We start from the raw sequence: 26,872 nt of genomic DNA on the forward strand, positions 1-26,872 counted from the left end.
GTTGAAAAGAATGTGTATTCTGCTGCTTTAGGATGACATGTTCTGAATATGTCTGCTAAGTACATCTGGTCCAGTGTATCACTCAAAGTCATTGTTTCCTTGTTGATTTTCTGTTTAGATGATCTGTCCATTGTTGTAAGTGGGGTGTTGAAGTCCCCCACTATTATGGTATTAATATCAATGAGTTTCTTTCTGTTGTTATTAATTGACTTATACATTTGGGTGTTCCACGTTGGGGGCATAAAGGTTTACAATTGTTAGATCTTGGTGGATAGACCCCTTAATTGTAATATAATGCCCTTCTTCATTTCTTGTCACAGTTTTAATTTTAAAATCTATTTTGTCTCTTGTAAGTGTGGCTACTCCAGCTTTCTTCTGATGACTGTTAGCATGACAGATGATTTTCTGTCCCCTTACTTTCTATTTGTCTGTGTCTTTAGGTCAAAATGAGACTCTTACAAATGGCATATAGATGGGTCTTGTTTTCTTATCCATTCTGGTACCCTGTGTCTTTTGATTGGAGTGTTTTGTCCATTCACATTTCGAGTGAGTACTGAAATTGATGAATTTATTGCCATTGTATTGCCTGTTGAATTGTTTCTGGTGATGTTCTCTGGTCCTTTCTAGTCTTTGTTGCTTTTGGTCTTTTTTTTTTTTTTTTTTTTTGGCTTTTCTCCACTCAAAATTTCTTGCAGGGCTGGTTTAGTGGTCACAAACTCCTTTAGTTTTTGTTTGGGAAACTCTTTATCTCTCCTATTTTGAATGACAGCCTTGCTGGATAAAGAATTCTTGGATGCATATTTTTCCAAATCAGCACGTTGAATATATCCTGCTACTCCTTTCTGGCCTGCCAAGTTTCTGTGAATAGGTCTGCTGTGAATGTGGTCTGTCTTCCCTTACAGGTTAAGGCCTTTTTTTTCCTTTGCTGTTTTCATAACCTTTCCTTGTCTGTGTATTTTGTGAATTGACTATGCTATGCCATGGTGGTGGTTTTTTTGTTTTTGTTTTTTTTTTAAATCTAATGGAGTCTTCTGTGCCTCTTGAATTTTGATGTCTGGGTCCTTCCCCAGATTAGGAAAGTGTTCTGCTATAATTTGCTCACATAAACCTTCTGCCCCTTTTTCTCTCTCTTCGTCTTCTGGGACTCCTATGATTTGGATGTTATTCCTTTTTAATAAGTCACTGAGTTTTCTGAGTCTTGTATTGTGATCTTTTGCCTTTGTTTACCTCTTTATTTTTATGTTTCATTATTCTCCATAATTTTTTTTTTTTTTAATTTTTTTTTTTTTTTTTAATGTTTATTTTTGGGACAGAGAGAGACAGAGCATGAACGGGGGAGGGGCAGAGAGAGAGGGAGACACAGAATCGGAAGCAGGCTCCAGGCCCTGAGCCATCAGTCCAGAGCCTGACGCGGGGCTCGAACTCACGAACCGCGAGATCGTGACCTGAGCCGAAGTCGGACGCTCAACCGACTGAGCCACCCAGGCGCCCCTATTCTCCATAATTTTATCTTGTATATCGCTGATTTGTTGCTCTGCTTCATCCATCCTTGCTGTCGTGGCATCCATTTGTGATTGCATCTTGGTTATAGCATTTTTAATTTTGTCCTGACTAGATTTTATTTCTTTTATCTGCACAGAAAGGAATTCTGTGCTGTTTTCAACCCTAGCTAGTATTTCTATTTTTGTGGTTCTAAATTCTAGTTCAGACAGCTTGCTTATATCCGTGTTGATTAAGCCCTTGGCTGTCATTTGTTCCTGTTCTTTCTTTTGGGACAAATTCCTTTGTTTTATCATTTTGGAGGAAGAAGAAAATTAATAAAGTAAAAGATGAAAATTAAAAATTAAAAACAAAACAAAAAGTCAAATAAAGGAAGGTAGATCCTAGATGTGCTTTGGTTTTTGAAGGAAGCTTGAAAGAACAGAGGAAAAAGGGGAGAGAAAGAAAAAAAAGATAAGGAAACACTTAAAAATTTTTTAAACTTATATAATAAAATAAATAAAAGAAAATGAAATAGAATAATTTAAAAAATAGAGTAAAAAAATAAAAATAAAAACAAATTTTCTCTTTCTGTATCCAAGAATGAGGAAGAAAGGAAAGAAAGAAAGAAAAAAAAAAAAAAACAACAAGCAAAAACAGAAGCAAAGAAAATGAGTAAATAAATGTACCAGCAAACAGAATTAAACCCGAATGAAGTTACATCCAGTTTCCCCTCGACCTGAAACTATGAAGCCTTCTATAGTCTGTACACTAAGGAGGTGGAGTGACTTTGGTCGTCTTCTTAGGGGATATGGTTGGAGGGTGCAGTTGGGTGGAGCTTGGTGTAAGGGCTCCATTCTCCACTAGGTGGCGCTGCTTAGCTTACTGGGGTGGATCAGTGTGGTGCACATGCGCGGGAGAGGTGGAAATGGCTTCATCCAGCTCTAGGGAGCAGGAAATTTGCGCTCTCACTGACCTGTGATCAAGCACCTCTCCTTTGTCTCAGGCCTCCCTCTACTCCTGCCTCTACTTTGTCTGTATCCAAGCTGTCTTCCTGCCAATGGTTTTGGGGAACAGAATTCTTGTTCAGTCCCCTGTGAATGTTTTCACTCTTCCTCTCTCTCTCTACTTTTTGGGGGAGTGCTTTTCTTGCATGATCCCGATGCACCACACTCTCCCTCTTTCTCTGTTCTCTCTCTGCACTAACAGTTCCCTACCCTCCACAACTTTTCTCTCCCTCAGTTCACCTCTCCACACCATGTACCTGCCAAGTTCTGTGGCTCAAGTTTTGCAGTTTGTTGTGTTAATCCTCAGATCAATTTCCTAGGTGTTCAAAATGGTTTGGTGTTGATTCAGCTGTGTTTCAGGAATGTGACAGACTCGGGGTCTCCTGCTGCTCTGCCATCTTAACTCCCTCCCTCAGTTCTCACAAATTCTTAACTCTTTTCTTAGGTCTCACTCCTCAGGATCCTTAATCCAGTGAGAAATCAAGTTGCTGAGAAATGAACTTATACTTCTCTGGGGTGATGGAGTGAAGAAGTAGTCATTCCTGGACAGAATTTTCCCCTGCTTTTACTCTGGTCCCTATTAAGTATACATTGATTTCATAATATGGAAGTTAAACATTAAGCTGTAAATGATCTGGACTAGTCTTATTTTCCATTATCTAAGTAGTTATTGCAACCCCAGGATAAATTTCCATATTTAAGTAATCTCTACACCCAATGTGGGCTTAAAGTCATGCCTCCAAGATCAAGAGTTGCATGCTTTTCAGACTGAGCCAGGTACCCTAAATGTACATATTTAGATTGGAGAATGATGCCTTAGGCACAGGATACCTGCCACTGGCTAAGAGGGTGAGAAGGTTGAGGTGTATCAGATTCTTCTCCCAGAGGTGCCCGCAGAAGAAAAGTATTAGCCATGTCATCGTTGATCAGAAGGATGATCAGTGCAGCAAAAGTCCCAGCGCCATTGGTCCCTACAGTGAAGCTCTTTTAGTCTACAGGACCATTTATATTTAGGACAGCTAGGCATGGGACCTTCAATTGGAGCTTTCCAGGAGGGGTGGTAGAAGAAGCTAAACAAGTTCTTGCAAACACGGGTGAAATTCTGAAATTTTCAGGCTGTAACTCTACTAATGAGTTAAAAATCAACTGTTTTGCTGGCTGATAAATGACTTCGATATCATTATTTCAGGAGTAGGTTTCCTGCTAGGTTTGCCTACCAGGTTGTTGCGTTGCCCAAAGGAGGTGGTGTTGAGATTGATGTAGTAGCTCTCCAAGGACTTCTCACAACAGCATGACTATAAGTAGGCCCAGTGTTAGTCAGTCTGGAAGTTTTATAAGCTTGTAAAATTAATAATTTACTTTTTATAATTGATGTTGGAAAGTATTGTTTTGGTTAAGATATCTGAAATTTTTATGGAAATACTATATAATAGGGCAGTTGAATGTGAATTGAAGATTAGATGATGAACCTAGTTACTATCACCAATTTTACACATTGATATTGCTGAATGTAGGTAAGAAGATACTCATTACATAGTTACTCAAGTAAATAAAAGTAAGAGGGTTTAACATGTAGGAAAGAGGAGCTACTCTTCCTGAGAAATAATAAAGAGCACACCTAATTCGATTATATATAATTGTATATTCAGTATAGCTCTGTGAATTAATAAAACAAGATTCATCTCTGAAAAAAATATAGTAGACACTTTTACATGAAGCAGTATATTACAGTGGTTAAGGGCAGGGACCCTAGAGCCAGACTACCTGAACTTAAATCCTATTGTAGCCTCGGGCAAATTACTTAAGCTATCTGCCCTGTTTCCTCTGTGAAATATTTCCTCTGTTTTATCTGTAAAATGGGGATATTTCTAGTACCTATCTTATAAAGTTGTTGAAAGGATTCACGTGTATAAAGCACTTAGAATAATGCCTGGCATATAGCAATGATGATGAAGAAGGAGGAGGAGGGAGAAGAAATAGATGCCTTCTCAGGAATGGAACATTATTCCTCAATAAAAAGAAATGAGCTATCAAGCCATAAAAAGACATGGAGGAACCTTAAATATGTGTTGTTAAGTCAAAGAAGTCAGTTTGAAAAGACTACATACTGTATGATTGCAACTATACGATATCTGGACGAGGCAAAGAGTAAAAAGATTAGTGGTTGCCAGGAGCCTGGGGAGTGGTGGGGAGGTAGGGGAAGGATGAATAGGTGAAGCACAGGACATTGTTAGGGCAGCACGCTACAGTAATGCTGGATACATGCGTTATGCATTTGTCATAACCCATGGAATGTTCACACACAGTGAACCCTAACGTAAACTAAAGACTCTAGTTAATGATATTGGTTCGTCAGGTGTACCACACTAGTGCAAGGTGCTAATTAGGGAAAGTATACCACAGGGCAGAGGGAACATATGGGTATTCTCTATACATAAAAAAAATTCTCTAAATTTATTTTTAAATTTATTTTTATTGTTAAAAAAGATTGGAGAAAAAAATGCTTATTAGATAGAAACATGAAAAGCAGTAATTTTAAGAAAGCGTCTTTTGGGGTTTTTGCTGAATGTGCATAACATAGTTTGAAGACTGGTATGGCTGGAACTTTGCAGGTAAATTAAACAGTGATAGAGATGTGATCTTTTTTTCTGTGTATTTTAATTTTTATATGAATGGAGTGAATTTTCTGAGTCACAGAGTGGAGCATATCTGCATTTTGGCCATCCTGGCGACTCCTAGGCAGAGAGCCAGTCAAGTTGGCGTAATCTGAGGCAACAGGGATGAGAGGTCTGCTTCCCACTTCCCAAGTTCGTGTCACCAACTGGTCCAAGTCAGAAGCCCAAGTAAGAACTGGCCTTTGTTGGCAGGATGCAAAGGAAGAGGATGAGGTTACTGCTAAAACTGGATTCTGGAATTGGGAAATGGCAAGCTAAAATTTCAGCTAAATAAAATATGAATAAGGTAGTGTTTTATAATATTCTGTTATTGTAACAGGCTGGGCAATTATGAGAAAACATTATTATCCTGAGTAAAGAATGACTTGGCAGTGCTCAGGATAAAAGATTACTTACAAAAGTCCTCTCTGTTTCTTCTGTTCTGTTGGCAAGAGTAATGGCTGAAAATGACCAGACTGACTTGAAAATAAGCAGGCTCAGCAGCACAGCCATTTGGGGAAATGCATCAGGGCTGACGCAAGGCTCAGAAAGAAAGGATCTTGACATAACCCATTTTCATGTATTACTTTCCAGAAAAGCTTTCTCTGCTATTTATAGGCACATGTGTTATCTTGGCCCTCTGGGAGCAAAAATTTGTATATTTGACCAGAAGAGTTTTGCTAGTAGGCAGTTTCCTAAGAGAAATAGGACATTTGTTTATTTGTTTTACTTTTGGCTTAGCTACATAAAAGCTGAAATTTTGCAAAAGCAGATCAGAGTTGTTTAGTATCAGGCAATTTGTAGATGTCAAAATGTGTGGAGTGTCTTGATGCAATTGTCTGTCATTATGTAACACGATAATAGAAATGAGGGCAGCCCACAGGGTTGAGTGCTGCATCCAGCACTCAAGGGAAGGGAATCTGGATTGGGTGAAGTGAATGTGTGGAAAAGAAAACAAAATGTCCTGCAAAGAGACTAATTAGGAGCCAAATGCATGTTCTCAGATCATCCAGGTGTTTTTCCTTTTTGCCTCTTCTGAAGGATTTACTTTTTATATCATGTTGGAAAGACATAAGTGAAACCTAGATACTTCTGAAGCTCTTTCTTTTCCTCCCTGGCTCTTAACAATGTAGGTTACTTGACTCACTTCCTGTCTCCTTCTGAGTTTGCAGGCAGAAGATCTGTGGTGATAGAGCCAGTCTGGCTATGTGTGTTGGGAAAGGGATGCTCAGAAATCGAGAAGGGAGCCTTGTCTACTCCTTTTACTGAAATACTACTAATGCATGTGGCACCCATGTTCCAAAGAAACTATAGATGGTGTTTTCTCAGTTGATCCTGGCAGTTTTAAAAATAAGACCCAGTATAAACAGACACTGATCTTTTGATGAGCAAACAAGAATGTAAAGAATTCTGGAGGGAAATAAAAGTTGTTTACCGTTAGGATATTGATTGAGAAAACTAAATGCCACTAGGGCTCTTATCTACTCTCTGATTGAATTTCTAGTATTTCTAGTATTGAATTTGAACAACTATTTTCTCTAGGGCCCCAAGTTATTATTTTATCACTTTTGGCACATTATTTTGTTATGTTTCAATATGGACTTGTCCATGGTCTTTATATGTACAGGCTGTTTTTTTAAATATATAAAAATCATTTAATCAAGTGTGATAAAATAATAATTACAGTAAATTTAATTGCTGGATACGTCAATTTGGTAAGCTGAATAGAGATATAGATTAATATGAAGTTTTACATATGGCATCTGTAAAAATTCAAAATCAAGGAAGACATGTTAGAGTCACTCTCTTGTTTCAGGTGCTTTAAATAGCCTTATATGACTTCAAGGCTTGTTTTTAGTTTTGGTAATTTCTGGCTTTTGTGGCAGGGAAAAATACCTCTGAGAGAAGAAACAGAAAGAGAAGGGAGAAAAAAGAGGGTGTAGGAGCTAAATTTCGATCTCTCTTTGGCCAGAGTTGGCAATTTTCTATTATAGAACAATATTTAAGTTTCTCAGGATTCACTGAAGGCATTGCTAGACAACAAACAACTACTGCAGATATATTATAGCTTTAATCTGGTTTATTAAGCTTCTCTCTAGACAATCCATTTTTCTTAATCAGAAGACCAGTATTCTCATATTTGCTATTATGTTGAAGCTGTTCTGTTTGTTTAGAAATTTCACACAGGGCATATTTTTTCGTATGATATTATTTAACACAAGTTATATTGTTGTACCTGTGACTGCAAACATGACCCTTTTTATTTTTAGTGTATTTGTCAGTTTAACAATACTCTGCTTGTTCTCTTTTGAAATCCCAATTTCATAACTCAGAAGCCCAGACCCTGGGTGCACCTTCAAGGCTATCAACACTGGATCCCTTTTTGGAAATCAGAATTAGCAGTTTTATCACTGAGAACCTCCTGTTAGAATGTGCCTATTAGTCCTAGATTGGATCAGCAATGGATAGTATATAGGAGAGGGCCCTTTATACACTTTGGCCTAGGCTGGTATTTTTGTCTCTAGCCTTGTCCTCTACTGTAAGCAGGTTCCCCACGATGTACACTCTGAGATGGAGCCTTTTGTGCATTAGGTTTATTGAGAAGTGTTTTTAGAATCAATACCTGTGGGAGTAGAGTGGTCTTGGCAGAGGAATGACCTGAGTTGTGCTACAGTTACAACAAAGGCCTCTTCTGCTCCTTGAGGGGGTGCTCTGGGGCTGGGGTGACCATTCAGAGTTGTCCTAATTTGGGGCAAGAGGAGTGGGCCTTCCATCCTTGTGCTGATAGTCATGGTCCAGGCTACCCCAGGAACAGAGCATGAGGCTCTGTGGGTAGGAAAGGCAAACCCATCGACAGAATACGTCTATTACAGACAAGGTTAAACCACCCTTCTCCAGGATGGAGAGGGTCCAATAGACTCAACTTGCCCTAATGTGTCTGGTTGATTGTCTCAGGGATGGTGTTGTATCGGGCTCAGTGTGGGTTGCTGTCACTGGCAGGTTGGGCACTCACTCAGAAGCAGCAGTTGACAGACTGGTCTTGGTGACCTCCACTCCTTACCACCACTGATTCTCTTCATGTACCTATTGTGCCAGCCCTGAGGTGGCAATGAGAGACTAGCTGATGCCAGCTGGTGGAGTCATTCTGTCTACTTTGTGTTTGCTCTGTTGTGGTGGATGTTCTCTGGTGGGCATCAACCTCTGATTCAGTGATCTTCACACACTTTGTACTCATTCCATAAGTGCATCCACATGTCTCTTCCTCTGACCTCCCAATTGTTTTCCTGCCAGGCTCTTCCTCAACCAGCTGAAGGTTTTGTCACCTACCATGAGTCCATGTGTATTCTGACTTTAGGCTTCCTCCTTCCTCACAAAGTGGGTGGTGAGGGGTGGTGCCCAAGGCTGTATCCATGAGAAGGATGTCATTCCCTGCTGCCTCTCAGGGCTGCTGCACATAGGGCTGTGATGTGGCAGCAGTCTCTTCTGGGCTTTGTATTGATATACTAAACTGATCAACATGAAAACGAGGCTTTGTTTCTCCTTAGTAAGATGGTCTCAAATACCCCTTGGCCCCAATGTGGCTACAGGTGTGAGCTGAAGAAGAGGCATTGATGCCACAATGGGGATGACATGATGTTCAGGTCACTCGCTTGTGAAGTTCACATATTCTCTCTAGTCCTGCTCATGCCTGATCCCTTAGTTTCATTTCCTTTTATAGTGGATTGCTGATGGCTCCACTTGGCCTCATGACTTGGTTGGTCTGACAAAGCCAGCTCATCATAGGCACTTTTGGCTGTCTGGTCAGCTGATTGGCTATGATCAGACACTCCATCTCTGACAGGGCCAGTAGTATGCCAAGAGCTGTCTTTCAAAAGACATAACTGTCTGCCATAAAAGGGAAGGCTTTGCTTTAGAACCTTAGCAGTATAATCTCTTGTATGGTTTTGCCACAAATACCACAGGTGTCTTTTTTTTTTTAATACCACAAATACCTCCAATAGCATAGAGTTTCTTGAGTTGTATGGCATGCCTGGCAGGGCCACTGCACCACAATATTGAGCTGAGAGGCAGTCACAGCAAAGGCCCCAGCCAATCCCATGGGAGCTCTGGAGTGGGGAGGCTCCTCAGAGTTGTTACAAATCAAGTCAAGGGGACTAGGTACTTAGATTTCTGCACTGACCAGCCATTGCATGTGGGCTGCCTTCAGAAAGGGGGCATAATATCAGGTAAGGTGATTCACATTAGCTGTGGCTAATCCCCAGAGTGAGTCTCTTCTGAAAGTCGTCAGCTGCCTCTTGTACTCTCCTTTCCCCTCTCCATTTATTATTATTATTTCTTCATTGCCATTATTTATAACATTTATATTATTCTTTAATCACAGTTGCCATGATTGTTTCAATCTTTGTCCTATACATGCCACTCTTTTTTTTTTTATGTATAATAATTTATGCTCTTATGTTTGATTGGCTGACATTTATCCTTTGGTAATTTTTAAAGATAAACTTATGGGAGGTAGGAGGCTGAGGCTTTTCAATCTTTTGCCTTACTCCTTGAAAGACAGTTTGGTTGTATTTAAGGTTCTTGAGTTGTTCTTTCTTTGAGCCAATTTAGACATTACTGTCCTCTAGCATTGACCCAGGCTGTGGAGAAACTTAGAGTCAGCCTAATCTGCCCACTGATGCCTCCACTTATAAGTGACATTTTTTTTTTTTTTGAGAGAGGGCACAAATGAGTGAGGGGCAGAGAGAAAGAGAGTGAGAAGGAGAGAGTGAGAGAGACTGAGAGAGAGAAAGAAGAGGGGCTCAACCGAAGTGGGGCACAAGCTCATCCGATGTGGGACTTGAACTCACGAACCATGAGATCATGACCTGAGCTGAAGTTAGATGCTTAACCAACTTAGCCACCCAGGTACCCATAAGTGACAAACTTTTTATCTGGATGTACAAATATTTTTTGGAATATGCCTTGGTGTTAAATGTTTTGTGTGAATTTTTCCTGGGACAGATGGATCCTTTTCAACCTGTAGATTCATATCTTTTATTTCTGTAAAACTTTCTTGAATTATATCTTTAAATATTTAGTCTGTCCTATTGTTTTTGTTTTCATTTGCATAAATTGGGCCTCCCTTGCCATCCTTCCACAGCAGTTACTTTCTCTCTGATCCTCTTAACATTCTTTATTTCTATTTCCATTTCCCTGCTTTTCTAATTCTTTCCTTCTATGTCTCTTACTGTTTTTTTGACAATATCCTTGTGTTGCTTCCAATTTTGCCTTTTTCTTTTATGATTTTTTTCTTTTAATTTTCTGAGATCTGCCAGCCTATTTAAAAAACAGAAAAACGTCTTTTCTTGTCAAATATTTCCCGTGCACTTGTATTTCTGCTCTTTAGTGGCTTGAATCTCCTGAATCGTATTGACAATTGCTTTAAAAAGATGACAAAGTTCATGATGAAATACTTGTTCAAAATTTTCATTTGTTATGAAAAAGGATGCACACTATAAGTGAGCATAAACATTAAAAGAATGGTAAAAAGGCATATAATTTTGGGGGGCACCTCGCTGGCACAGTCAGAGGAGTGTGCGACTTGATCGTGGAGTTGTGGGTTTGAACCCCACATTGAGTGTAGAGATAACTAAAAAAAGTAAACTTAAAAGAGCATATGATTTCTTATCTAATGGGGGAGAAATGGAATAATAAAAAATCCCAAAGAAGGCAAGAAGTAAGGGAAAAGGAATATAGAAGAGGTAACATAGTAACTTGTTAAGATGGTTGATCTGAACTTAAATATATCAGTAATTATGGTAAATGTAAATGGCAAGATGTTTTAATAAAAGACAAATATTGTCAGAGTGGAAACAAAATACCTAATTATACGACATCTAACATGATGTACAGCTAAAACGTAGAGATACAAATTTCTGTTTATAAAAAGATGGAAAAACAGAGACCATATTTACCCTCCCTCCTGAAACAACTGAAAATTCAGTCAAAATATATGAAGTCATGGTCCTGCAGCATTTAACATCAGCCAATGGAGACAGGAAACAAATGAATGAAACTCTCTGATTACCCCAGTTTATTGCCTGGAGAAAGTTTCCTAAGATACAGGGATTGGGGGAAGCCAGGAAGAGCCCAGCAGTCTCCCTGATATGAGCTAGGAACCTGAGGAAGCCGAGTTGGCTATATTTTGCAGGGCAGAGTACTGGGAAAGAGGGAGCCACACAGAAAGAGACTACATTTACAGAGCCTCTCCTTTTAGTATTTAGCTCAGTACTGATCAGCCTGTGTGTAAGAGAAAAGCACCTGAGGCTGAGGAAAGAGAACTACCTGAAAAGGATTAGAGGGAACAATCATAGGACTTGTAACAGTGCCTCATAAGCAAAGTGGAATACCTCACACTTCACAAAGTAGCAGATACTCAGAATGGCCTTGTCTCAGTAATGAGGCTAACTTAACCCTAGACCTACATGCTGTTATGGTCCTAACTCAAGCAAGACCTAAAGGGATCAAATTGTTTCTAAGAAATTAAACTTTGTCTTATAACAAAGCACAAAATGTTTATAGGAATACAAAAATGCCTAGCACTCAACAATCACACTGTCTGGCATCTGGTCAAAAATTGTCCAGCATTCAAAGAAGAAGAACAGAATCCATAATTAGGAAAAAAGAAAAAAGTCAATCCAATCAATCATTCAGTTAAAACTGATCCAGAAATAGTATAGATGATAGAATGAGCAAAGAACATTAAAATAGTTATTATAACTGTATTTGGTATTTTTAAGAATCTAGAGGAAAGACTGAACATGTTAAGTAGAGACATGAAAGATATAAAAGACTCAAACTGAACTTTTAGAAATAAAAACCATAATGTCTGAGATGAAAAATAAGATTGACAGGATTAGTAATTAATAGGAATCAATCCGGGGTGACTGGGTGGCTCAGTCAGTTAAGTGCCTGTCTTAAGCCAAGGTCATGATCACATGGTTTGTGAGTTCAAGCACCACATCCGGCTCTCTGTTGTCAGCCAGAGCCTGCTTTGGATCTTCTGTATGGTCCTCTCTCTGCCCCTCCCCTGCTCACATTCTCTTTGTCTCTCTCAAAAATAAACAGAAAAAAAAAAAATAGGAATCAATCCTAATCAAGTAGGATTAATAACAGATTACATTGCAGAATAAGAGAGAAGTGAATTTAGAGACCTAGCAATAGAAAGTGTTCAAAAAGAAACACAGGGAGGAAAAGACCGTGGGGGTGAGGGGTGGGGGATGGGGAAGGGGACTCTGAGGAGCCAGGGTGTGGGAAGAAATAATGACTGAATATCTTCCAATATTTGGTGTGATGACAACTATAAACCCACACATTCAAAAATATCAATAAACTCCAAGCATAAGAAACATGAAGAAACTACATTAAGTCTAATCATTTGCTTAAAACCAGTGACATAGGTACCTTAAGAGCAGCAGAAAAAAGGTTCATCATGTGCAGAGAAACAATAATATGGATGACAGTGTGTTTCTTACAGTTCTTATACTCTAGTTATACTCTTAGTTATACTCTAAGCTACAATGCAGTGGAGCAACAGCTTTGAAGTACTGGCAAGGGGAAATAAACCTAAAATTCTTTGCCCATTGAAAATATCTTTGGAAAACAAAGGTGATATAAGAACAATTTTAAGTATATTGAATTTAAAAGAATTAGTCACCAGAAGACATGCACTATAAGAAATATCAAAGGAAATCTTTAAAGCAGAGGAAAAGTAATACCAGAAGAAATATGGATCTGTAAAAGGAATGAAGAACACTAAAAAATTATATATATAGATACAAATACACAATTTTTCTTAATTAAATCTTAAAAAGATATACTATATAAATCAATAACAATATTGATATATTGTAGGGTTTATAGTATATGTAGAAGTAAAATGTATGGTAATAGCACAAAGTCTTGGAGGAGAGAAATAGTATTACACTGTTATAATGTTGATATCATTTGAAGGTAGGTTGTGATAAGTTAAATATGTATACTGTGTATCTTAATGCAACTACTAAAATAACATGACAGAGTTACAGCTAATAAGCCAATAAAATGTATAAAATGGAATAATAAAAAAATCACCAAATCCAAAAAATGGCAGGAAAGAGGAGAAGGGGAAAAGAGAAAATATTAGATAAATAGAAAGCAAATAGTAAGATCTTAGATTTATACTCAATGATATTAATTATATAAATCATATCAGTTAAATGTAAATGCTATACATACCTCAATTAAAAGGCAGAGATTATCAGATTGGATTAAAAAAACTAGACCCAAAAATATGTTGTGTACAGGAATTTGAATTTTATTTTATTTTTACATGTTTATTTATTTTTGAGAGAGAGACAGAGAGAGCACACGAGCAGGGGAGGAGCAGAAAGAGAGGGAGACATGGGGCACCTGGGTGGCTCAGTTAGTTGAGTGTCTGACTTCGCTCAGGTCATGATCTCACCATTCATGAGTTTGAGCCCTATGTCTGGCTCTGTGCTGATAACTAAGAGCCTGGGGCCTGCTTTGGATTCTGTGTATTCCTTTCTCTCTGCCCCTTCCCTGCTTGTGCTCTCTCTCTCTTAAAAGAAACATAAAAAAAAATAAAAAAAAAATAAAAGAGAGGGGGACATAGGATGTGAAGTGGGCTCTGTGTTTACGGCAGACAGCCCGATGCGGGGGTCGAACTCATGAACCACAAGATCATGACCTGAACTATAGTCGGATGTTTAACCAACCAAGCCACCCAACCAGTTCTTGTGCCCCAAGAATTCTAATTTTAATAAAAAGACCTGGGGAACCTGGGTGGCTTGGTTGGTTAAGCCTCTGGCTCTTTATTTTGGCTCAGGTCATGATCTTTAGGATCGTGAGACTGAGCCCTGCTTTGGGCTCTGTACTAACAGCGTGGAGGCTGCTTGGGATTCTCTCTCTCCCTCTGTACCCACCACCCCCCCCCCCACCCGACCTCTTGCACTCTCTCTTTCTCTCAAAAATAAATAAATAAACTTAAAAAAAGAGACTCAAATAGGTTAAAAGTAAAAGAAAGGAAAAAAATATACCATGAAAACTCTAATGAAAAGAAATCTGGAGTAGCTATATTGTCAGGCAAAATTGATTTCACAGGGAAGAATATTATGAAGGATAAAGAAGGTCATTTAATAATTATAAAATTAACAATTTCTCATAGAGACATAATGATCTTATACATTTCTTTACCAAATAATACAGCTTCAAAAATGAAGGAAAAACTGATAGAACTTCAAGGAGAATTAGACAAATCACAAATATAGTCAGCAATTTCAACAATTGGATAGGATAAGAAGACAGAAAATAAGAACATAGAAGTCTCAAACACTATCAAACAACTTGACCTAATTGACATTTATAGAATACTTAACACAGAATATACGTTTTCACATGGAATACTTATCAAACTATATTTTAAGTCACAAAACAATAAAATGGTTCAAATCATGCATCCATTCTTGATACAAACCTCAACAAAGTATGGCTAGAGTATGGCTCAACATCATCCTCAATATAATCCTCAATGTGGAAAAACTGAGAGCTTTTAAGATTATAAACCAGACAGGGATGTCCACTCTCACCATTGTTATTTAACATAGTACTTTAAGTTCTAACCTTAGAAATCAGACAATAAAAAGAAATAAAAGGCATCCAAATCAACAATAAAAGTCAAACTTTTATTATTTGCAGACAACATGATACTCTATGTAGAAACCCTGAAAAATTCCACCAAAAAATTTGCTAGAATTAATACATGAATTCAGCAAAGTCACAGGATATAAAATCAACATGCAGAAATCTGTTGCATTTGTATACACCAAAAACAAAGCAGTAGAAAAAGAAATCAAGGAATTGATCCCATTTGTAATTGCACCAAGAAAACAATGATACGTGGGAATAAAGATAACAAAAGAAGTAAAAGATCTGTACTCTAGAAACTATAGAACACTTATGAAAGAAATTGAAGAGGACACAAAGAAGTGCAAAAGCATCCCATGCTCATGGATTGCAAGAACAAATATTGTTAAAATGTCTATACTTAACCAAAGCAATCTACACATTTAATGCAATCCCTATCAAAATAACATCAGCATTTTTCACAGAGCTAGAACAAATAATCCTAAAATATCTGTGGAACCACAAAAGACCCTGAATAGCCAAAGGAATCCTGAAAAAGAAAAGCAATGCTGGAGGCATCACAATTCTGGATTTCAAACTTTATTACAAAGCTGTAGTCATCACAGTAGTATGGTACTGGCACAAAAACAGACACAGAAATCAATGGACAGAATAGAAAATCCAGAAATGAACCCACAACTATATGGTTGACTCATCTTCCACAAAGCAGGAAAGAATATCCAATGGAAAAAAGGCTGTCTCTTCAACAAATGGTGTTGGGAAAACTGAACAACAACCTGCAGAACAAAACTGGACCACTTTCTTATGCTAGACACAAAAATAAGTTCAAAATGGATGAAGGACCTAAATATGAGACCTGTCACCATCAAAATAATAGAACACAGATAGAAACCTTTCTGATTTCAGCTGGAGCAACTTCTTACTAGACACATCTCCTGAGGCAAGGGAAACAAGCAAACATGAAATATTGGGACTTCCTCAAGACAAAAAGCTTCTGCGTAGTGAAGGAAACAATCATAAAACTAAAAGGCAACCTATTGAGTGGGAGAAGATATTTGGCAATGCATATCTGATAAAGGGTTAGTATCCAAAACCTATAAAGAACTTATCAAACTCAACATTCAAAAAACAAGCAGTCCAGTTAAGAAATGGGCAGAAGACATGAATAGACATTTTTACAATGAAGACATAAAGATGGCCAACAGACATGTGAAACTATGCACAACATCACTCATCATCAGGGAAATACAAATCAAAACTACAATGAGATACCACTTCACACCTGTCAGAATGGCTAAGGTTAACAACACAGGAAACAACAGATGTTGGTGAGGATGAGAAAGGGGAACCCTCTTACACTGTTGGTGGGAATGCAAACTGGTCCAGCCACTCTGGAAAACAGTATGGAGGTTCCTCAAAAAGTTAAAAATGGAACTACACTATGACTCAGCAATTGCCCTACAAGGTATTTAACTCAAAGATACAAAAATACTGATTTGAAGGGGCACATGCACCTCAATGTGTATAACAGTATTATCAACAATATGCAAATTATCGAAAGAGCCTAAATATCCATCAACTGATGAATGAATAAAGAATATATATATATATATGGAATGCTACTCAGCCATCAAAAAGAATGAAATCTTGCAATTTGCAGTGATGTGAATGGAGTTAGAGTGTATTATGTTAAGCAAAATAAGTCAGAGAAAGACAAATACCATACGATTTCACTCATATGTGGAATTTAAGAAATAAAACAGTTGAACATAGAGAAAGAAGAAGAGGGAGGCAAACCATTAGACACTCTTAATGATAGAGAACAAACTGAGGGTTGATGGAAGGAGGTGCGTAGGGGATGGTCTAGATGAGTGATGGGCATTAAGGAGGGCACTTGTGATGGGCACTGAGTGTTGTATGTAAGTGGTGAGTCACTAAATTCTACTCCTGAAACCAATATTACACTGTATATTAACTAGAATTTAAAAAAATTTAATGTTTATTTTTGAAGGAGAGAGACAGGACACGAGTAGGGGAGAGGCAGAGAGAGAGGGAGACAGAATCTGAAGCAGGCTCCTGTCTCTGAGCTGTCAGCACAGAGCCCAACGTGGAGATCAAACTCCCAAGCCATGGGATCATGACCTGAGTGGAAGTCGGAGGCTTAACTGACTGAGCCACCCAGGCACCCCCAGGCTCTCAGTTTTTCCACATTGAGGATTATATTGAGGATGATGTTGAGATTCAAATCCTATCAAGCTGTGATTTATAATGACAATTGTATTAAAGTAGGAGTCAACACAAGGATATCTGGAATTACCTAAAATATATTGAAACTGAATACTACACTTCTAAATAACCCATGGGTCAAAAAAAGATATCATAAGGGAAATTAGACGTCTTTTGGAAGTAATAAAATGTAAATCTGATGATGTCCCATCCATGCTTAGCACTCTACAGTGTTTTCCCACTTCCTTTAGTGCCAACTCCCAGCTGGTCTAAAAGCTCTGCATGATTTCTCCCTACTTTCTTCTGTAGCCTCACTCTCTGCCACTTTCCAATTTGCTTTCTTCTTTTAGTTTATTAACATATCATGTTTCTTCCTGCTGCAGGGGTGTCATACATCCTCTACTTGGAGAATGAAATTCTCTCTCCCTCTCTTGCCTGCCTCCTATCTAACATTCACGTTTCCTGGATTAAAAGCCACTTCTTTGAGACATCCAGATGGCTAACAGACACATGAAAAATGTTCAACATCACTCATCATCAGGGAAATACAGAAAAAATTCGTGATGAGATTCCACCTCACCCCTGTCAGCATGACTAAATTTAACAAACACAGGAAACAACAAGTGTTGGCGAGGATGTGGAGAAAGAGGAACACTTTTGTGCTCTTGGTCAGAATGCAAACTGGTGTAGCCACCCAAGAACAGTATGGAGGTTCCTCAAAAGGTCAAAAATAGAATTATCATATGATCCAGCAATCGCACTATTAGGTATTTACCCAAAGGATACAAAAATGTAGACTCAAAGGGGTAAATACACCCCAATGTTTATAGCAGCAATTATCCACAATGGCCAAACTATGGAGAGAGCCCAAGTGTCCATCAACTGATGAATGGATACAGAAGAGGTGGTTTATATGTATATGATGGAATATTACTCAACCATCAAAAAGAATGAAATCTTGGGGCACCTGTGTGGTTCAGTCAGTTAAGCATCTGACTTTGGTTCAGGTCATGATCTCATGGTCCTTGAGTTTGAGCCCCACGTCGGGCTCTGTGCTGACAGTTCAGAGTTTGGCGCCTGCTTCAGATTCTGTGTCTCCCTCTCTCTCAGCCCCTCCCCTGCTCACGCTCTGTCTCTCTCTGTCTCAGAAATAAAGAAACATAAAAAAAATAAAATCTTGCCATTTGCAATGACATTGATAGAGCTAGAATGTACTATGCTAAGCAAAAGAAATTAATTAGAGAAAGACAAATACCATATGATTTCACTCTTGTGTGGAATTTAAGAAACAAAACAGATGAACATATGGGAAAGGGAAAAAGAAAAGAGGGAAACAAACCACAAGAGACTCTAATGATAGAAAACAAACAGTTGATAGAAGGAGGTGGGTGGGGGATGGGCTAGATGGGTGATGGTACTAAGGAGGACACTTGTGATAAGCACTGTGTAAGTATTGTATGTAAGTGATGAATCACTGAATCTAATTATGAAACATATTACACTATATGCTAACCAAGTAAAATTTATATTTAAAAAAAGGTCACTTCTTTGGATATTGCTGGAGTTTTGATTAGGGTTGCATTGAATCTATAGATCAAGTTGGGAAGAACTGAACATTTTGAAAATATTTGAGTCTTCCTACCCATGAACATGGGTTTTATAAGTTTCTTTATATAGATTTGCCTATATTTTGTTAGATTTATACAGAAGTGTTTCATTTTTGGAGCATTGATTGTAAATGATATAGTGTTTTAAGTTTTAAATTCCACTTGTTCGTTGTTGATACATAGGAAAACAAGTGACTTTTGTATATTAACCTTGGATCCTGCAACCTTACTATAATTGCTTATTAGTTCCAGGAATTTTTTCTTCTGAACTCTTTGGTATTTTCTGCAGAGACAAATATGTCACTGGTAAACAGACAGTTTTATTTCTTCTGTCTCAAGCTATATACCTTTCACTTCCTTTTCTTGTCATATTGCATTAGCTAAGACTTTCAGTACAATGTTGGATAGGCCTGGTGAGAAGGAGAATTCTTGCCTTGTTCTTGGTGTTACAGGGAAAGCCTCTAGTTTCTCATCATTTAAGTATAATGTTAGCTGTAGGATTTTTGTAAATGCTCTTTATCAGGTTGAGAAAGTTCCCTGTAATTCCTAGCTTGCTGAAAGTTTTTATCATAAATGGACACTGGACTTTTTCAATGACTCTTTCTGCATCTACTGATATAGTTAAGTGACTTTTCTTCATTAGCCTGTTTGCATGATGATTATATTAGTTGATTTTTGAATGTTTAACTGACCTTGTATACTTGGGATAAATCCCACTTGGTTGCAGTATATAATTCTTTTATAATTGTTGGATTAAATTCGCTAATATTTTGTTAAAGATTTTTGCTTCTATGTTCATGACAGTTATTGGTCTGTAGTTTTCTTTTCTTATAAGATGTATTTATTTATTTAGAGTTTGTGGGGGGAGGGGTGGAGGGAAAGGGAGAGAGAATCTTAATCAGGCTCCATGCCCAGCATGGAGCCTGATGTAGGGCTCCATCTCATGACCATGAGATTATGACCTGAGCCCAAATCAAGAGTCATACACTTGACTGACTGTGCCACTCAGGTGCCCTCTTTATAAGAGGTCTCTATCTGGTGTTGGTATTAGGGTGATGTTGGCCTTACCATTATAGAACGAGTTAAGTGTTCCCTCTGCTTCCATTTTCTGAAAAGATTATAGAGAACTGGCATAATTTTCCCTTAAATATCTGATAGAATTTACCAGTAAAACTCTCTGGGTAGATCTAGTGTTTTGTTTTTTGGAAGGTCATTAAGTATTGATTCAATTTCTTTAATAAATATAGGCCTAATTAGATAACATATTTCTCCTTGTGTGAGTTTTGATCAGTTGTGTCTTTCAAGGAATTGGGTTAATTTCATCTAAGTTATCAAACAGAGTTGTTTACAGTATTAGTGTATTAACCTTTTAATGTACATGGGATCATTAGTGATGACCCTTCCTTAATTTCTGATACTTGTAATTTGTGTCTTCTCTCTCTCTTCCCTTGGTTAGCCTGGCTTGTGGCTTATCAATCTTATTGATCTTTTGAAAGAGACAGTTTTGGGTTTTATTGATAGTTTCTGTTAATTTCCTGTTTTCAATTTCATTGATAGCTGCTCGAATTTTTACTATTTTTTTCTTCTGATTTCTTTATGTTCATATTGTTCTTCTGTTATTAGTCTTTGTCTTATATTTAGTGTTTTTAAGTTTGTCCTCAACCAGAAAGTAAGGCAGAAAGTACATTTAGTCTCTCATTAGGTGGGTTAAGTAAACACATATGCTTCTAATTATTGTTTTAATCCCCTCCTCTAAGTGTCCTAGGCTTCTGTGGAATCTCATAGGACAGTCATGAAACTTTAACAAGAGCTTGGGAAGAGATCTGGGAGCTTAATTTTTATGTATCAGAATGAAACAATGCTTGTATACCATTTATTTAAAAAAGAAGGCAGTTTCAACTTTGATATTTAGTATGCCTGATTTTATCACAAGGCAAAATTAGGTGGAAGAAGAAAATACTGTAGTGATTCCACTTAAGGGCCAACACAGACAGGGAGAAGTCACTTCTTTCTTTTGCTTGCTGTTATTATTTGTCAACGTAAAATCCCTGATTAAAAAAAGCAAGTGTTTACCTGGAGTTGCAGGTTTAGGAATTGTTAACAGATTTTTCTCATTGTTCACTTACCCCCCCCCCAGCTTGGGCACCCCCAGTCTCTGAGGCCCTGGAAACAGCAGAGCTCTTGGTGCTGCATCTTAAATGTTAGGGCAAACTGAGGAAGAGTGATTGCAGATATCTTACCAATAATGTTACGAGATGAACCTATTTTTAATGTAATTTGGAGAAGAAATGTCAACTAACTTAAAAGGAAAAATTTGGAAGTACTGCTATGTTAAGGGACATAAACAATGGGGACAAACTCCTGTGGGAATATGAACATCATTAAGAGAGAAAAACAGAGCAGAAATAAACTGATTCAAGAAATTTTTCAAAGCTTCTACGATTGATCTGAAGCTACCATTTGATTCTCTAGAATGGCAAACACTTCAGGTGTAGACTCCACTGCAAAGATGGAGATTGAGGAAGGTAGAGGAACCGTTGATTCAGGGTCTCAGATACTGTTTCTAAGTTTCTGACCATGGGTCAGGTTGGCCTGAGGTCCTAGAGGCTTAGGCAGGCACACTTGAGTTAAGCCTTTGATCTGGCTTTGCTCAGTTTGCTACCTGTGCCTCTCCTTGCTCAGCTATCCTATGCTGTAGAGTCTGTTGGGCTAATACTTGTGTGTTTAAGCCAAGAGTAACCTCATAGGTTCTTAGGAGGATTAAGTTAGATCACATGTGTACAAAAATGATAGACTGTCAAATTTGAAACGGATAATCAAAGTTGCTGCATCAGTCAGATTCCAAGGCACACTTGGATGAGGATAGTTCAAAGAGAGTTGAATGCTGGTCCTGATTACCGAGGCTAGGAACCCTCAGCACTGGTGCAGTAGCCCGGGCAGGTGAAGATAGGGCTGGGGCATGCAAGAAGAAATGGCTGTCAGCCAGAAGAGGGCAGAGAGGCCTCGAGGGGACTGCCCTGCTCTCAGGACCCAAGATCTCAAGGTGGGGCCACACTCAGCACCCTCAGCTCCCTGGCACCTTCAGCACCCCGGGCTACCTCCTGGCTGAACTCACGGGATGGCTAGGGGGAGGCTGCTGATGAAGCGCATGATGCCATACCCCTTGCTGAAACGGTCCATGCCCATATGGTCCAGGCATTCAGCCTCCCAGGGTGGGAAGCAAGATGGAGACATTGAGGGTGAATCTGGAGGTACAGTTGGAGAACACCGAGCACAGTCACTAAGGATCTACTGGTGATTTTGTGGTACCATACATGAACTAAAATACCATGTAGAGAGCCATCAGTGAAATAATACAACTTACACATTTTGTTATTTTGTTATTTCAGAGTAATGATAAACCACGATCTAGCCAATGGTTTTTGAATATACTGTTAGCTGAGGAACCCAGTGTAAAAACAAGACAAACGTGGCTTGGATCCCACTGCAGTTGGGGAAAGGAGTCCTTCCCTTGGAGTCCTTCCCTGACTCCTTCTGAATGCTTCATTTTCCTGAAGCAGTGAGGAATTGGGATCAGTTGATTTGAAAACTACTGTTCTAAGACTCTTGAAATCAGACATTTGTTATTTTTTTTCAATATGTTGAATATTCTTCTAATAAGAAGCCATTTATAGGCTTCCATGGTAAATTTTACTTGTCTCTCCTAATAAAGATCAGTGGGGTGCCTGGGTGGGTCAGTAGTAGATGAAGCATCTGACTCTTTATTTCAGCTTAGGTCATGATTATGAGTTCAAGCCCTGAGTCGGGCTCTGTGCTGGCAGCACAGAACCCGCTTGAGATTTTCTCTCTCCCTGTCTCCCTGCCCCTCCACAGTTTGTGCTCTCTTTCTCTCTCTTTCAAACTAAATAAAAACTTTAAAAATGGCTTTAAAAAAGAAAATTAAAAAGATCAATAAAAGTGATCCTACAGATGGTAGCCATTGGAAAATTGTGCTATAAAAATATACGTGCTATGAAAAATGCATCTGGGCAATTTTTGTCATGTTAGTATGTCTCATAACTGGGAGACATAATTTTAACTCTGTAAGTATTTCCTGCTAGATTATGTAATTATTGTGGGTGTCCATCAGCATTTAGAATGAGAAAAAGTGGAATATAGGACAATAGCCTCAGTTTATATTCTCATCCTTCTTTGCTATGTCCTGACCTTTTTAATATCAGAGCCACCACACACCACACACACACACACACACACACACACACACACACACACACCACACCACACATGGTGTGTATTCCTGTGAAGCTGATAATACTCTGACTTATTGTTCCACAAATCTGTAGAAACTCAGGCATATGGGGCTCTGTCAAGACCCATCTTTTCAATTGATTGTCCTTTGCCCACTCATTTATTTCTGCTAGGTCAGGGGGAGCTCTCTACTATCCTGGTGGTAACATCTAGCAAGGTCGTGTTTCCCTGATCCAGCTACAACTACTCTTTTCTTTTAGTTTCTTGCTTATTTTGTTACTGTTTAAATTTGACAGTCAATTTGATAGATTCTTCAACTACAATTAATTGAAAAACTTTCAATCCTCCATTGGCCTACAGAATGTTCATTGCTTTTCTATATCTGTCTTTCTTTCATTATAGGATCATGGCTAGCTTAAGTGTAGGTGCATAGTGCTTTCCTGCTTTTCTGCTTTCTTGTTGTCAATGTTGATGGATGAGATTAGCTTTGGGATCTGAGGATGTGAGTGGCTGGAGTAGAACCTCATTCTTTTCTGGACCAAACTGGTGTTACTGGATGAGCCTCATTTCCGGCTAACCTCATCTAGAGCTCCACATTAAACTTTGAATTCTCACATCTCTTCTTTCACTTTCTCTTTATTTTGGGATTGTTTCGATGGGATGTGTATATGTGTGTGAGTGTGTATACGTGTGCATGAGCACGAATGTGAATTTTAAGGACAGTAGTTGTGAAAACAACTCCACTGGCATCATTATTTACTTCTTGTCTGAGTTGCCATGGATGGTAGGACTTATGTCCAACTCTTGTCACATGTTTATTACACCCTGCAAGTGTGGGCTGCCCCTTCTCCGCACAGGTGCAACTTCAGGAGGCCACAGTGGTGAGGCAGATACATAAGGCCTTCAGTGGATGACCCTCTCTTCCTACTAGAAATTATGGGACCATTCAGGTTTCAGGTTCTAAAAGTTTCATACTTGGGTCACTTGATTTGCAGACTGGATAAATAATGTTAGTTAACTGAGGGAAAATGACTTCAAAGTAAGCTGATCTGGGTTGCTGACTTACATTTACTAATGATACTATGTATCTTCTCTCATTGTTCTGTCTGTTTTAATGTTTCTAAAAGGGGTCAAATGACAATTATTTATCTTCAACACTTGCCAAGTTTATGTAAACTTGTAGAAATGAAGTTATGCAGAACAGTCCTATAGGGTCAGTTTTACTGCTGAATGCCACTGAGGGGAAGGGGGATAGAGTGTAGCTCTGGAGAGTGTTCAGGGTAAGCAGGGTGTTCAGGGTGAGCTTCCATTATACATGCACAGCAGAACCCAAATGTTACCTGGGAGCTCCTGACATCCTGTGTTCTGTATAAAATTAAGTCTGCACATGAACAAAATTGAAAAACCAGACTGACAAAGAAAAATGGAATGAATACTCAAATTGATAAAATCAGGAATGAAGTCAGGGACATTATTACTTACCTTAGAGAAATATAAGGGATTATACTTGACTCCTATGCCAACATGTTAGATAACCTAGAGAAATTCCTAGAGAGACTTGAACTACCAAAACTGACTCAAGAAGAAATGGAATATCTAAATAGGCTCATAAACAAATAAAGAGATCAAATTAGTAAAACAAAAACAAAAAACTTCCTACAAAGAAAAACCTAGGCCCAGGTGGCTTCACTAATGAATTCTACCAAACATTTCAGAAAGGTTCATACCAGTTCTTCACAAAGTCTTCCAAAAAATAAAAGAGAACACTTCTCACTCATTTTATGAAGCCGTTATTACCCTGATACCAAAACCAAACAAAAACATAAGAAAAGAAAGCTACAGAGTGATATCTCTTATGAATATGGATGAAGAATCTTTAGCTCAGAGCTGAGTGTGGAAAGTGCTTAAGATTCTCTCTCTTCCCTCTACCCCTCTCCCCTGCTTGCACTCTCTCTCTCTCTCTCTTTCTCTAAAAAAAAAAAAAAAAAGTAAACAATCCACGATACTCAAAACTATTAGAGCTATTAAATGAGTTCAGCAAAAGTTAATTATGCATAACTAATTGACTTATGTTCCCCCATGTTCTCCCTGGAACACAAACTTGTGAAAATTCCCAGGTCCTTATGTATTTATGGTCACTTCTGCTCTGGGACCTGCTTTCAGAAGAGCTGTCTCTGTTCCAAATACCACTGAGCTAGATACTTCACTAATAACTCTCTTGATCAGTGTTTATTCTACATGTCACTTACACAAAGACATCCTTAAGCAAGTAGGTTTTTGTTTTTGGAGGGGGAGGAAATTTGAAGGGGTTAATAAAAGAACCTATGGTGCAGCAATGCAAACGAACTGAATGTTAGATGTGCTCTTTCTAAAAATGTCTCTTGGGTGCTCTTTATCAGGCTGCTCACTTATCCCTATATTCTCCTCAGCTTCCTCCTCTCCCCGCCCTCTCCCAGGGGAAAACAGAAACAAAACCAAGAATCCAAAAAATCCAAAAATCCAAACCAAGAATCCAAAAAAAAAAAAAAAGGTTAAAGAAACTTAACCACCTTTGGTGATTGATCGAGCTACTGATGATACACCAGCTTAAAGCTCTCATCTTTGTCTCCAAAGGGCTTATAACAGAACAGAATTCCAAGAAAAATTCTGGTGCCAAAGATTGTTGTTACGATTCGCACTTCATGACATCTGATTTCAAAGTAGACTGCTTTACATTGTAGTTTGCTAGAGTTAGCACATTCTTCTATTTGAAGGCTCAAGTATTTGGTAGAGGATCATTGATTTGACCAATGAAAACATAAGTTTTTATGCCATTCAGTGCACACATGCCTACACATCACTACCCTTAAACATTGTACACATAACGGTAAGTATGCATTTTTTGGTGGGTGAATGATAATACATAGGTTACTGAAAGACTTTTTGGAGGATGTGAGGTGAACGGAGTTTGAGTGTGGAGAGGAAGATTAGCAGGTGGGGAACTTGGAGGGACATGTGGTGATGAGGATGGCAATGGGGGGGGCGGTGGGAATTGCAGGGCCAAGATAGAAATGTGTCCATTCATTGTCTCATTTATTTATTCAACAAATATTTATTAAGTGGTTACTAAATACAAAGCAATACTGTAAGTCCTGAGTGAGGGGAGAGAGAGTTGAAGGTAAGAAAGAAAATCTGATCCTTGTAAGGTCTTGGGCATTTGTGGTCACAGATTCTTTTGGCAAATTTATTGTACAACCAAGGCAAGCACAAGCAAGAAGATATAGGCACAAGTCAGGGCTATGCTAAAGCTGTTGTTCTAGGAAGACCTATCAGATGATGGAAGGTCAGCTGCCTGGATGCCCGTTGATGTGGAGAACAAAGGCAAAAGAAATGTAGAAAACAAAAATAGACTTCCTTACAACTTACAGCCCATTGACAAGTACTTGAGACAGGCAGGCTGAGTGACCTTCCTCCAGGAACTCAACTGCCTTGACGTTAATACTTTGCTAGGGTCAAAAGGCAACCTTAACCTGACATTAGCCTGGCCTCCTGGATCCTATAAGTCTTCTTTAACATATAAAAATCCTTTGGAAACTTCCTTTATCTCTATCCCCTTCTCCCCCCCTCCCCCCCACCCACCAAGGTACATGTTAGCTAGCAATCATCATCCAAGCATATGGGCTACTGGTATACATCTGAAGGGTCTCACGACTAAGGTTTTACTAGACAGTAGTAAATGACCCCTCAAGGTCCTGGAAACCTTGTTTCCAAATTCCTTAGAGACTTAGGTTATCCCTAACTCCCTCCCAATTTAAAAGCATATAATCAATCACTCCTCATAATCCCAGTGCAGCTCTTTCTGTCCTATCCCCGTGCTTTAATAAACCACCTTTTTGCACTGAAGACGTCTCAAGATTCTTTCTTGACAGTTTGCTTCCAAATCCCAACATTATGCCACATCACCCGTGACCTGAAGTTTAACCAA

General features: G+C 38.5%; 1 pseudogene; it reads left to right on the top strand.

The window, feature by feature from the left end:
- Nucleotides 1-1,498: 1,498 nt before the first annotated feature.
- Nucleotides 1,499-12,660, top strand: LOC131494567 (2-iminobutanoate/2-iminopropanoate deaminase-like; annotated as a pseudogene).
- Nucleotides 12,661-26,872: the final 14,212 nt, after the last annotated feature.

Source organism: Neofelis nebulosa, chromosome 14 (genome assembly GCF_028018385.1).
Source record: "Neofelis nebulosa isolate mNeoNeb1 chromosome 14, mNeoNeb1.pri, whole genome shotgun sequence".
Classification (NCBI taxonomy): domain Eukaryota; kingdom Metazoa; phylum Chordata; class Mammalia; order Carnivora; family Felidae; genus Neofelis; species Neofelis nebulosa.